The sequence below is a fragment of the Magnolia sinica genome, chromosome 19 (assembly GCF_029962835.1).
Source record: "Magnolia sinica isolate HGM2019 chromosome 19, MsV1, whole genome shotgun sequence".
NCBI lineage: Eukaryota > Viridiplantae > Streptophyta > Magnoliopsida > Magnoliales > Magnoliaceae > Magnolia > Magnolia sinica.
The window spans coordinates 58,186,715-58,198,217 of record NC_080591.1 but is presented as its reverse complement, the minus strand read 5'-3'; the positions used below and the strand labels follow the sequence as shown (position 1 = coordinate 58,198,217).

The window sequence follows — 11,503 nt, the reverse complement described above, 5'->3', positions numbered from 1 at the left end:
GGATTATATTTGTAGCTATTTTTTAAAAAATTGCTATGATTGATAGCTCATCTAAGCTTAATGCTGATAAAAATAGTACATAGAATGCAATCAGAAAAAAAAAACGATGCATTTATTACAAATAGCAATCAAATCATATAATGCATCCCACATTCACATTTCTAAATAAACAATACTTCACTTTGCTCAACCTATCATAAGAATTACAACTGAGGCGTGCCCTCATGTGTAAGAAACAAATACACTCCAACACAGTAGACACTTTCCATATGCATTAAATAATGCTCACGTTTTTACAGAATTTTCTTCATTCAGACGGTTAATTTCAGCAAATACAGAAGATAGAGCTTCTTCTTTCCTTGAAACTGCAGATGTAACTTTTGTGGACTTTGACACAAGATCACTTTCAAGTTCTGAAACCCTTCCCTTGAGAAAATGAATTTCATCCTCCACTGACTTCTTTAGCTTGTCAGCCTGTATAAAACAGCATTTGTAAACACAATCAAACAAGCATGCCTTTGTACACATCTCAAAAGGAAGAAAGACAAAAAAAAAAAAAAAACACTTATATATGAAGAAATAAAAAATGTACCTACAAATCTTCTAAACTATGGCAAAATCCAACATAAGTAACGTGTTCAAACCTAGTATGGACTTTTAAACTCAAAACTTAGGTTTAGGTTAAGGTTATAGGTTTAGGTTTAGGTTTTAGGTTTAGGTTAAGGTTATAGGTTTAGGTTAGGTTTAAGTTTAGGTTATAGGTGATAGGTTATAAGTTATAATTTTAGGGAATTGAGAATAGGTTAAAGTTTAGGTTTTGGAAATCGGGTTCGGGTTTAGGTTTGGGTTTTCAAGTTTAGGTTTAGGTTTAGGTTAGGGAGTTGAGATTAGGATTAGGTGTAGGTTTAGGTTTAGGTTAGGGAGTTGAGATTAGGATTAGGTGTAGGTTTAGGTTTAGGGATTTGAGAATACATTTAGGTTTTAGGTTTAGGTTTAGGTTTTGAGGTTATAGGTTTAGGTTATATGTAAGACCCGTATCATAGATCGTACCATTCTGTAAGCTTCCGTGGTCTTCCCGGTCGAATTCCGGCAACCTTCGACCCTTAACCGACATTTGCGCGCGACCCTACATCACACGTCGTCAACCTGAATCGACTCAACTCAAGACTTGTATCTTAGCGACCGCGTCGTTGCCGTAGTTCCGATGCCGTGACTCGCGCGCCGATCCGATACTCTGGCTAGGAAATGTGAGCCAGCGTTCGGTGCAAGGAAAACGCCACGTGTGCGAATTCTGAAAAAATCTCTACAATATGTCACATCAATCAATCAATCAATTAATCTCATCATGTCAAGTACACATCACCTCACACCCATCCCCAAGCAACCCCTAAAGTCAAAAGTTTCTTACAAGCCCATACCCCTTCTTACACAATCTACCACAAAAGTAAAAAAGGCTCGTACACATCCATCACTCCATCACCCATCTCTCTTTACAACCCTCTCTCTCTCTCTCTCTCTCTCTCTCTCTCTCTCTCATTCTCAAAACACTTTCCCGAGCAAGAGAGAGCCACACGTCCAAGCCATTTCTACCTTCTAAGGGAATTGTGTGTGGTCCACTTCATACCCCCTCTCATCTTCCATCTCAACCATTCAAACTCCATCTCCTCCATTCAGATCGAAGCTAAGGAGCAAAGGAAGCCAAAGGAGCAAGAAGAAGACGGTGGGTGTTTATCCGTCGATTTTTATGTTTGATGGCCCACTTGTGGTGGGACCCACTTAATGTATGCATTGTATCTTGCATAGAGGAGCTCATAGTGGCAGAGCTCCTCCCATCTCCACCTCACGTTTCTCTCTCTCTCTCTCTCTCTCTCTCTCTCTCTCTCTCTCTCTCCTTCTTTTGATGTGTGTGGCCCACCCTGATGCACCCCACCATGATTTATTTATTATATGTCCATTAGATCTGGACGGTGGAGATCCACCCCACTTTGACGTGTGTGGTGTGTCCACACCGTCCAGCAACTTGGACGGTGAGACCCATCGTGGCGCATGTATATCATCCACACCGTCCATTCACGGTGGAGCCTATTGTGATGTGGAATTCATCCACGTCCTGCATCCGTTTTGTTGCAGCAGCAGCAGCTGCTGCTGAGGTCAATAGCCCTGAGGGCCTGATCGTGAGGTATATGTAAAAATAAAAAATAAAAAATCCAGGCCGTCCACTGATGTGAACTCCACCTTGATGTACGTATTATATCCACGACCGTCCATCCATTTGTTGGTGGGTCCCACACGTGTGGACCCACCTGCCATGTGTGGACCCCAGCTGAAACGTGAGGATTTTAAATCCCTGGACGCTGGCTTGATTGGTTATTTTTTTTAATATATATATATATATATATATATATATATATATAATATGATATTATATATTATATTATATATAATATATATATACATCATATATCTGGTGGGCCCCACGTGGGACCCACCTTCTATGTATATGTATTATACCCACGCCGTTCATCTGCTCCATCCAGCCGTCCATTGGGACGTTTTGCTGGATGGTGCTCCCTTTGACTTACGTGCTGTATATGCACACCGTCCATCTGTACGGTGCTGCATGGGACCCATGATGTATTCGTTTCATCCACGCGGTCCAGACAGCGCTGGATGGCGCTGGACAATGTTTGGTTGGTGTTGTGGCCAACTATGATGTATTTGTCTCATCCACACCGTCCAGATAGTACTAGACGGTGCTGGACAATGTTGGATGGTGCTGATTCACATGGACAATGTATGGACGACGCTGATTTGCTTGGACAATGTCTGGACCTCGCTATCCTCTTAAAAGGGTAAATATATTATTATTATTATTATATATAGGTGATATATATGGTGGGCCCCATGTGGAATCCACGTTGATGTATGTACGTATGTGGTGTCCACCATCCATTGTAGGAAGGTGGGACCCACCTGATATATATACCTTGTATCCATGCCGTCCATTCCCCAATCGTGGTACCTCACCTTGATGCATGGGTTGTAATCCACACTGCAGTGGATCCCACGTGATGTTTGTGTCATCTAGCTGATGGACGTGGGGTCCCACCCAGATATTTGTGTTTTATCCGTCGTCCAGAACTCTGGACGGTGGGACCCAAGGAGAGGTATATGTTGTATCTACGCCGTTCAGGGCTAACGGGCCCAACCGTGATGTATTTGTTACCCAAGCCGTCAGGACCAGTAGGCCCATTTGTTGTTGTAATGAGGCCCATTTGCTGCTATAATGAGGCCCACTTGTTTATATATGAGGCCCGTTTGATGTATGTGTAGGCCCAACATGAGGCCATTGTGATGTATTCGTGGCCTATGGGTAAGGCTCATTGTGATATGTATTAAGCCCACGACGTGTGGCCCTTTCGACGAATTCGAGGCCCAGACGCGCGGCCCATTTGATGCATATGAGACCCAAGTGTAGGGCCTACATGTTATGTATATGAGGTTCATGTGTAGGGCCCACCTGTTATGTATATTAAGCCCATGTGCAGGGCCCACCTGTTGTGTATATGAGGCCCTGTGTGATGCATGTAAGGCCCAGATAGCAAGGCCCAATGTTATGTATGAGAGGTCCATGGTAAGGCCCATTATGATGCAATTCCGGCCCATTTGGTAGGGCCCATTGTGATGTATTTTCAGCCCATATGTACAGCCCATTGAGTTGTATATGTGGCTCATGAGTGAGGCCCTGTGTGATGTATGTGAGGCCCAGATGGCGAAGCTCGATGTGATGTGTGAGAGACCCATGCGATGCGGCCCACTTAATGTGTATATGGCCCTTATGTGAGGCCATGGGCCCACTATATATTATATTTGGCTCTATGTGGGCCACTCCTTGGGAGCAATGTTGGTTAAATGTTCACATTGATGGGCAATGGTGGTTGAATGTCCTCATCGTGACCTTCCCTTAGGCCTTATTAGGCCCATTCTTATCATTCTCTAAGTGGGTTGACCCTAATCACTGGGCCCCGTTTGCATGATCCATCTATTCTTATTGGGCTATCCTAAGATGTTGGGCCCCAATTGGTTGTTAATAGGATTATTTCTTTTATCTTGAAGTCCATCTAGGGCTTATTTGGGCCCTCTAGGGCATCTAACAGAGCTATATGATAGTATGGAGAAGGAATCCTTTCCGGATCCTTAAGAATGTAGGTATGCCACATAGGCCCAGATTGTCGTGACCGATTGCCGACTCTGATTAACATGACCGATTTACCGATTCTAATTATCGATCGATTTCGATTGTCGTGACCGATTTACCGATTTCGATTATTGATTGATTCTAATTGTCGAGGCCAAGTATTGAGGCCAATTCCGATTTGTCGAGGCCGATTGTATAGGCCGATTTCGATTGTCGAGATTGATTGTATAGGTCGATTCCGATTTGTCGAGGCCGATTGACCGATTATCGATCGAGACTGATTATCGTGGCCGATTACCGATGATGATTGTCATGGCCGATTGATCGATTATCGATCGAGGCCGATTATTATAGCCAATTGTCGATTATGATTGTCGTGGCCAATTGACCGATTATCGATTGAGGCCAATCATCGTGACCGATTGTGGATTCCGATTATGATGTATATTCTGCTCGTGTTTGAGGCCTAATGTGATGTATATGTGGCTCGTATTTGAGGCCTGTTATAATGTGTATTCTGCCCGTGTTTAAGGCCCAATGTGATGTATATGAGGCCTATGTGATGAGGCCCATTGTGATGCATTTGAGGGCCAGGCGATGGAGCCCATTGTGATTTACGTTAGGCCCATGTGAGAGACCCATCGTGACGTATATTAAACTCTTGAGTGAGGCCCATGATGTTGTATATTTGGCTCTTGTGTGAGGTCATGGGTCCACTATATGTTAGGATCCATGAGGGTCATTTCTTGGGGGCAATGTTGCTTCAATGTCCACATTGTTAAGGTCGATTATCGATGCCAATTGTTGATATAGATTATGAGTATGTGACAACATAGCATCATAATACATGTTCATACGCATCATCTGCATGTTTGTTATGAGATGTGATTGACCATTGCATATGCCATAGGGCAGGTTGTTCATGAGACTCCTTGATAGGCGGAGATTGTCTCACATAAGTACACGGTATGCGTAAGATTAATACATGACTGGATTGTATGACTCATGCATCTTGCATTGTGTGTTGTGATTATTATACACCCTAGCGACATAGGGGTCGTAGCCTCCACAGGTATTTCGTAGATGGCCAGATGGGACATCGAAAATCTGTTCTACATGGGGTGTTATAGATACCCTTGGGTGAAAGTCCCAGAACCCACTTGGTTCCAGAGGTTGCTCCAACGTCTAGACCAAGTGGATGTATGAGCGCATGAGGGCCGTATACCATTAGGCCGCGTCTCTCATTGTGTCGTGGTCGGTTGGAATGGGGTACGACCTTACCTGCCCGAGAGGAGGGGGCAATGCTAGGCTGAGTCTGACCAGCTGGAGGAATGGGTCCGCTATCAACGAGCCGGGCCCGATATTGACAGGCAGATAGTGAGGTCTCTTCCACTCGCCTTGTTGCGCGCGATGGGGCGGCAATTTGGTTTGGAGTGTAATAGAACCCAGTGATTCCCCAGAGAGAAACCGTACTGATATGTGGACTTATTGGGCAGGAATTGCATATTCATTCATTTACTATCCACTCGGGTTGGTGGTGCGTAACTATTTGTTATGTGTACCTTCGCATAACCAGGATTTCGGTTGAGCGCGCGACTAACCTGAGATCAGGAGTTTACCACATTAAGTTTGACTATCCAAATTTAGGTATGAGACTGGTTTGGATAGAAGTTCCTTGTGGTGGACCCCGTAGCCTGCGATACTACGTACTATCATCCCGACTTCACACTCCAGCATGGTCATTTCATTCGCACCGCATATTACATTGCATCCGCAGTACTTGGCATTTTGGGTTACTATGTTTCTGCACTTATATGGCCTAGACAGACTTAACAGGATTTACATATTGCATTTTACTCTCGGCATCTGATATTTGGCTTACTGTCCTCGCATTGGATAGCCGATCTAAATTGCTTCATCAGTATACGATATTGTTTTTATTATATTTTTGCATCGCATAGCCTGGATAAGGCTGATGGTATTTATGGGCCTATTAGCATGTGTTTGCATTATTCTGATGTTATATGACTTATGAGCTTGTCAGTATTTCCGCTTACTCTGATTATTCTGATATTGCTTACTTAGCACTTTCCTTGTGCACACACTTACACCACCCTCTAAGCTTTCTATAAGCTTATGCACGATAGATGCGTGCAAGTGATGTTTTGTTGCAGCAGCGTGGAGCTGGAGCTTGTAGCTGTCTTCTAGAGCTTTGATTTTATTTTGACATATGTATTTCCCTTTCAGCATAGTATTCGAAGTTTATATTAGTGGATATGTGATGATGATGTTACTTTTGTGATTTAGGTATACTTGTAGTTATGCTTCTTATAAGACAAATGTACGTTAAAAAAAATCCTCCTTGTAAAATCCTAGGATCGGAACCTGGCATATGGACGCTGGGAGCCAAGAATGGGGTACTACGGAGGCTGTCGGCATGGGTTCAGCGATCGGGATTCCTGTGAATCCGATTTCCGGGTTTGGGGCGTGACATTATAGGTTTAGGTTTAGGTTATAGGTTTAGGTTTAGGTTAAGGTTAGGTTATAGGTTATAAGTTTAGGTTATGGGTTATAGGTTATAGGTTATAGGTTAAGGTTTAGGTCTAGGTTTAGGTTATAGGTTTAGGTTAAGGTTTAGGTTTAGGTTATAGGTTATAGGTTATAGGTTAAAGCTTTAGGGAATTGAAAATAGGTTAAGGTTTAGGTTTAGAAAATCGGGTTCGGGTTTGAGATCGGGTTTAGTTTGGGTTTTCAAGTTTAAGTTTAGGTTAAAGAGTTGAGATTAGGATTAGGTATAGGTTTAGGTTTAAGGATTTGAGAATAAATTTAGGTTTTAGGTTTAGGTTTAGGTTTTAGGTTTAGGTTAAGGTTATAGGTTTATGTTAGGTTTAGGTGTAGGTTATAGGTTATAGGTTATAGGTTATAGGTTATAGCTTTAGGGAATTGAGAATAGGTTAAGATTTAGGTTTAGGAAATCAGGTTCGGGTTCGGGATCAGGTTTAGGTATGAGTTTTCAAGTTTAGTTTAGGTTAAGGAGTTGAGATTAAGATTAGGTGTAGGTTTAGGTTTAAGGATTTGAGAATACATTTAGGTTTTAGGTTTAGGTTAAGGTTATAGGTTTAGGTTAGGTTTAGGTGTAAGTTATAGGTTATAGGTTATAACTTTAGGGAATTGAGAATAGGTTAAGGTTTAGGTTTAGGAAATCAGGTTCAGGTTCGAGTTCGGGATTGGGTTTAGGTTTGGGTTTTCAAGTTTAGGTTTAGGTTTAAGTTAGGGAGTTGAGATTAGGATTAGGTGCAGGTTTAGGTTTAGGGATTTGAGAATACATTTAAGTTTTAGGTTTACGTGTAGGTTTTAGGTTATAGGTTTAGGTTTAGGTTTTAGGTTTAGGTTAAGGTTAGGTTATCGGTTATAAGTTTAGGTTATAGATTATATATTATAGGTTAAGGTTTAGGTTATAGGTTTTGGTTTGGGTTAAGGTTATAGGTTTAGGTTTAGGTTATAGGTTTAGGTTAAAGTTAAGGTTTAGGTTATAGGTTATAGGTTATAGGTTAAAGCTTTAGGGAATTGAGAATAGGTTAAGGTTTAGTTTAGGAAATCGGGTTCGGGTTTGAGATCGGGTTTAGTTTGGGTTTTCAAGTTTAGGTTTAGGTTAAGGAGTTGAGATTAGGATTAGGTGTAGGTTTAAGTTTAAGGATTTGAGAATACATTTAGGTTTTAAGTTTAGGTTTAGGTTTAGATTTTAGGTTTAGGTTAGGTTTAGGTGTAGGTTATAGGTTTAAGGAATTGAGAATAGGTTAAAATTTAGGTTTAGGAAATCAGGTTCGGGTTCAGGATTGGGTTTAGGTATGGGTTTTCAAGTTTAGGTTTAGGTTAAGGAGTTGAGATTAGGATTAGGTGTAGGTTTAGGTTTAAGGATTTGAGAATACATTTAGGTTTTATGTTTAGGTTAAGGTTATAGGTTTAGGTTAGGTTTAGTTGTAGGTTATAGGTTATAGGTTATACCTTTAGGGAATTGAGAATATGTTAAGGTTTAGGTTTAGGAAATCAGGTTCGGGTTTGGGATCGGGTTTAGGTTTGGGTTTTCAAGTTTAGGTTTAGGTTTAAGTTAGGGAGTTGAGATTAGGATTAGGTGTAGGTTTAGGTTTAGGGATTTGAGAATACATTTAGGTTTTAGGTTTAGGTTTAGGTTTTAGGTTATAGGTTTAGGTTTAAGTTTTAGGTTTAGGTTAAGGTAGGTTATCGGTTATAAATTTAGGTTATAGATTATAGGTTATAGGTTAAGGTTTAGGTTATAGGTTTTGGTTTAGGTTAAGGTTATAGGTTTAGGTTATAGGTTTAGGTTATAGGTTTAGGTTAAGGTTAAGGTTTACATTATAGGTTATAGGTTATAGGTTAAAGCTTTAGGGAATTGAGAATAGGTTAAGGTTTAGGTTTAAGAAATCGGGTTCAGATTTGATATCGGGTTTAGTTTGGGTTTTCAAGTTTAGGTTTAGGTTAAGGAGTTGAGATTAGGATTAGGTGTAGGTTTAGGTTTAAGGATTTGAGAATACATTTAGGTTTTAGGTTTAGGTTTAGGTTATAGGTTTAGGTTAAGGTTATAGGTTTAAGTTAGATTTAGGTATAGGTTATAGGTTATAGCTTTAGGGAATTGAGAATAGGCTAAGGTTTAGGTTTAGGAAATCAGGTTTGGGTTCGGGATCAGGTTTAGGTTTGGGTTTTCAAGTTAAGGTTTAGGTTTATGCTAGGGAGTTGAGATTATAATTAAGTCTAAGTTTAGGTATAAGGATTTGAGAATACATTTAGGTTTTAGGTTTAGGTTTAGGTTTTAGGTTATAGGTTTTAGGTTTAGGTTTAGGTTTTAGGTTTAGGTTATCAGTTATAAGTTTAGGTTATCGGTTATAAGTTTAAGTTATAGGTTATATGTTATAGGTTAAGGTTTAGGTTATAGGTTTAGGTTAGGTTTAGGTTTAGGTTATAGGTGATAGGTTATAAGTTATAATTTTAGGGAATTGAGAATAGGTTAAGGTTTAGGTTTTGGAAATCGGGTTCGGGTTTAGGTTTGGGTTTTCAAGTTTAGGTTTATATTTAGGTTAGGGAGTTGAGATTAGGATTAGGTGTAGGTTTAGGTTTAGGTTAGGGACTTGAGATTAGGATTAGGTGTAGGTTTAGGTTTAAGAATTTGAGAATACATTTAGGTTTTAGGTTCAGGTTTAGTTTTTGAGGTTATAGGTTTAGGTTTAGGTTTTAGGTTTAAGTTTAGGTTAAGGTTAGGTTATACGTTATAAGTTTAAGTTATAGGTTATAGGTTATATATTAAGGTTTAGGTTTAGGTTTAGATTAAGGTTTAGGTTTAGGTATAGGTTAAAGTTTTAGGTTAAAGTTTAGGTATAAGTTATAGGTTATAGGTTATAGGTTAAAGCTTTAGGGAATTGAGAATAGGTTAAGGTTTAGGTTTAGAAAATCGGGTTCGGGTTTGAGATCGGGTTTAGTTTGGGTTTTTAAGTTTAGGTTTAGGTTAAGGAGTTGAGATTAGGATTAGGTGTAGGTTTATGTTTAAGGATTTGAGAATACATTTAGGTTTTAGGTTTAGGTTTAGGTTTTAGGTTTAGGTTAAGGTTATAGGTTTAGGTTAGGTTTAGGTATAAGTTATAGGTTATAGCTTTAGAGAATTGAGAAAAGGTTATGGTTTAGGTTTAAGAAATCAGGATTGGGTTTAGGTTTAGGTTTAGGTTAGGGAGTTGAGATTAGGATTAAGTATAGGTTTAGGTTTAGGGATTTAAGAATACATTTAGGTTTTAAGTTTAGGTTTAGTTTTTAGGTTATAGGTTTAGGTTTAGGTTAAGGTGAGGTTATCGGTTATAAGTTTCGGTGATAGGTTATAGGTTTTGGTTTAGGTTAAGGTTATAGGTTTAGGTTTAGGTTTAGGTTTGGGTTTAGGTTATAGGTTTAGGTTAGGTTTAGGTTTAGGTTATAGGTTATAGGTTATAGTTTTAGGGAATTGAGAATAAGTTAAGGTTTAGGTTTAGGAAATCGGGATCGGGTTCGGGTTTGGGTTTTTAAGTTTAGGTTTAGGTTTAGGTTAGGGATTTGATATTAGGATTAGGTGTAGGTTTAGGCTTAGGGATTTGAGAATACATTTAGGTTTTAGGTTTAGGTTTAGGTTTTAGGTTATAGGTTAAGGTTATAGGTTGTGGTTTAGGTTTAGGTTTTAGATTTAGGTTAAGGTTATAGGTTTAGGTTAGGTTAAGGTTTAGGTTTAAGTTATAGGTTATAGGTTTAGGTTATAGGTTTAGGTTTATGTTTAGGTTATAGTTTATAAGTTAAGGTTTAGGTTTAAGTTATAGGTTTAGGGTGTGGTTTAGGTTAAGGGTGTGGTCCTTGCAAATATAGATATAAACACGGCCTGCTCCAATTGGTCAGGCCCTTTCAATGTTGTCCATATGAAATGAACAGCTTCATCATGGTCATAATAGCGGTTCCCACCTTCCAGGGACCCCCGCTAAACATCCGGATAGCTCCGACGCACATCCGGATCTGCTTCATCAATTTTGAGATAATATATAAACATGAGCCTGTCCAAATGGCCAGGCTACCCATATTGTTGTCCATAGAAAATGGACAGCTTTATCATGGTCATAACAATGGTTTCCACCTTCCAGGGACCCCCGCTCAACATCCGGATAGCTCCGGCGCACATCCGGATCTACTTCATCAATTTTAAGATAATATATAAACATGGGCCTGTCCTAATGGCCAGGCCAGTTCATCAATGAATCATATAGTATGAAGGAAAGAAGACTCACCAATTTAACTAGCAAGGAGAGAAAGTGTGAATGCTTGGAATGTCGCCCTTTCTTTGAATAATGGATGCATATTCCATAATGCAATCTTAGAATGAGTAAGTTTTTTAGTTTCTCTGACAATGCATATGGGCACAGATTTACATATAAAGATTTTAAAGATTGTAAAACAGAGTAAATGATTATATTAACTTCCAAGTATCGATTAAGAAGAAAAATGTAAATGATGATGGGAAAGAAATCTCAATATATTAAATTATTGAAGGACAATGAGACATACCAAGACTACAGGTGCCCAGAGTAAGATAACCGCACCAATTATGTACCTAGCTGCATTGACAGAGCAAAAAAATTATACAAATGAAATGACAAAAGCTTCTGAGAATACAAAAGCTTACCCGCTCATTTGTAGTTTGACAAAGGCACGTATGGGTTAGTCTTCTATATTTCTTCCGGCAGAACTGGCCTTTTTTTCTTAAACGAACAAGTAACAACGTTGTGG

General features: G+C 39.5%; 1 long non-coding RNA gene across 1 annotated transcript; it reads right to left on the bottom strand.

The window, feature by feature from the left end:
- Window positions 1-95: 95 nt before the first annotated feature.
- On the bottom strand, window positions 96-11,292 carry LOC131235351 (uncharacterized). The gene is made up of 2 exons (XR_009166078.1): window positions 11,005-11,292; window positions 96-474 (listed from the first exon to the last, which is right to left on the bottom strand). It is a non-coding gene; the product is annotated as an uncharacterized LOC131235351 (long non-coding RNA).
- Window positions 11,293-11,503: the final 211 nt, after the last annotated feature.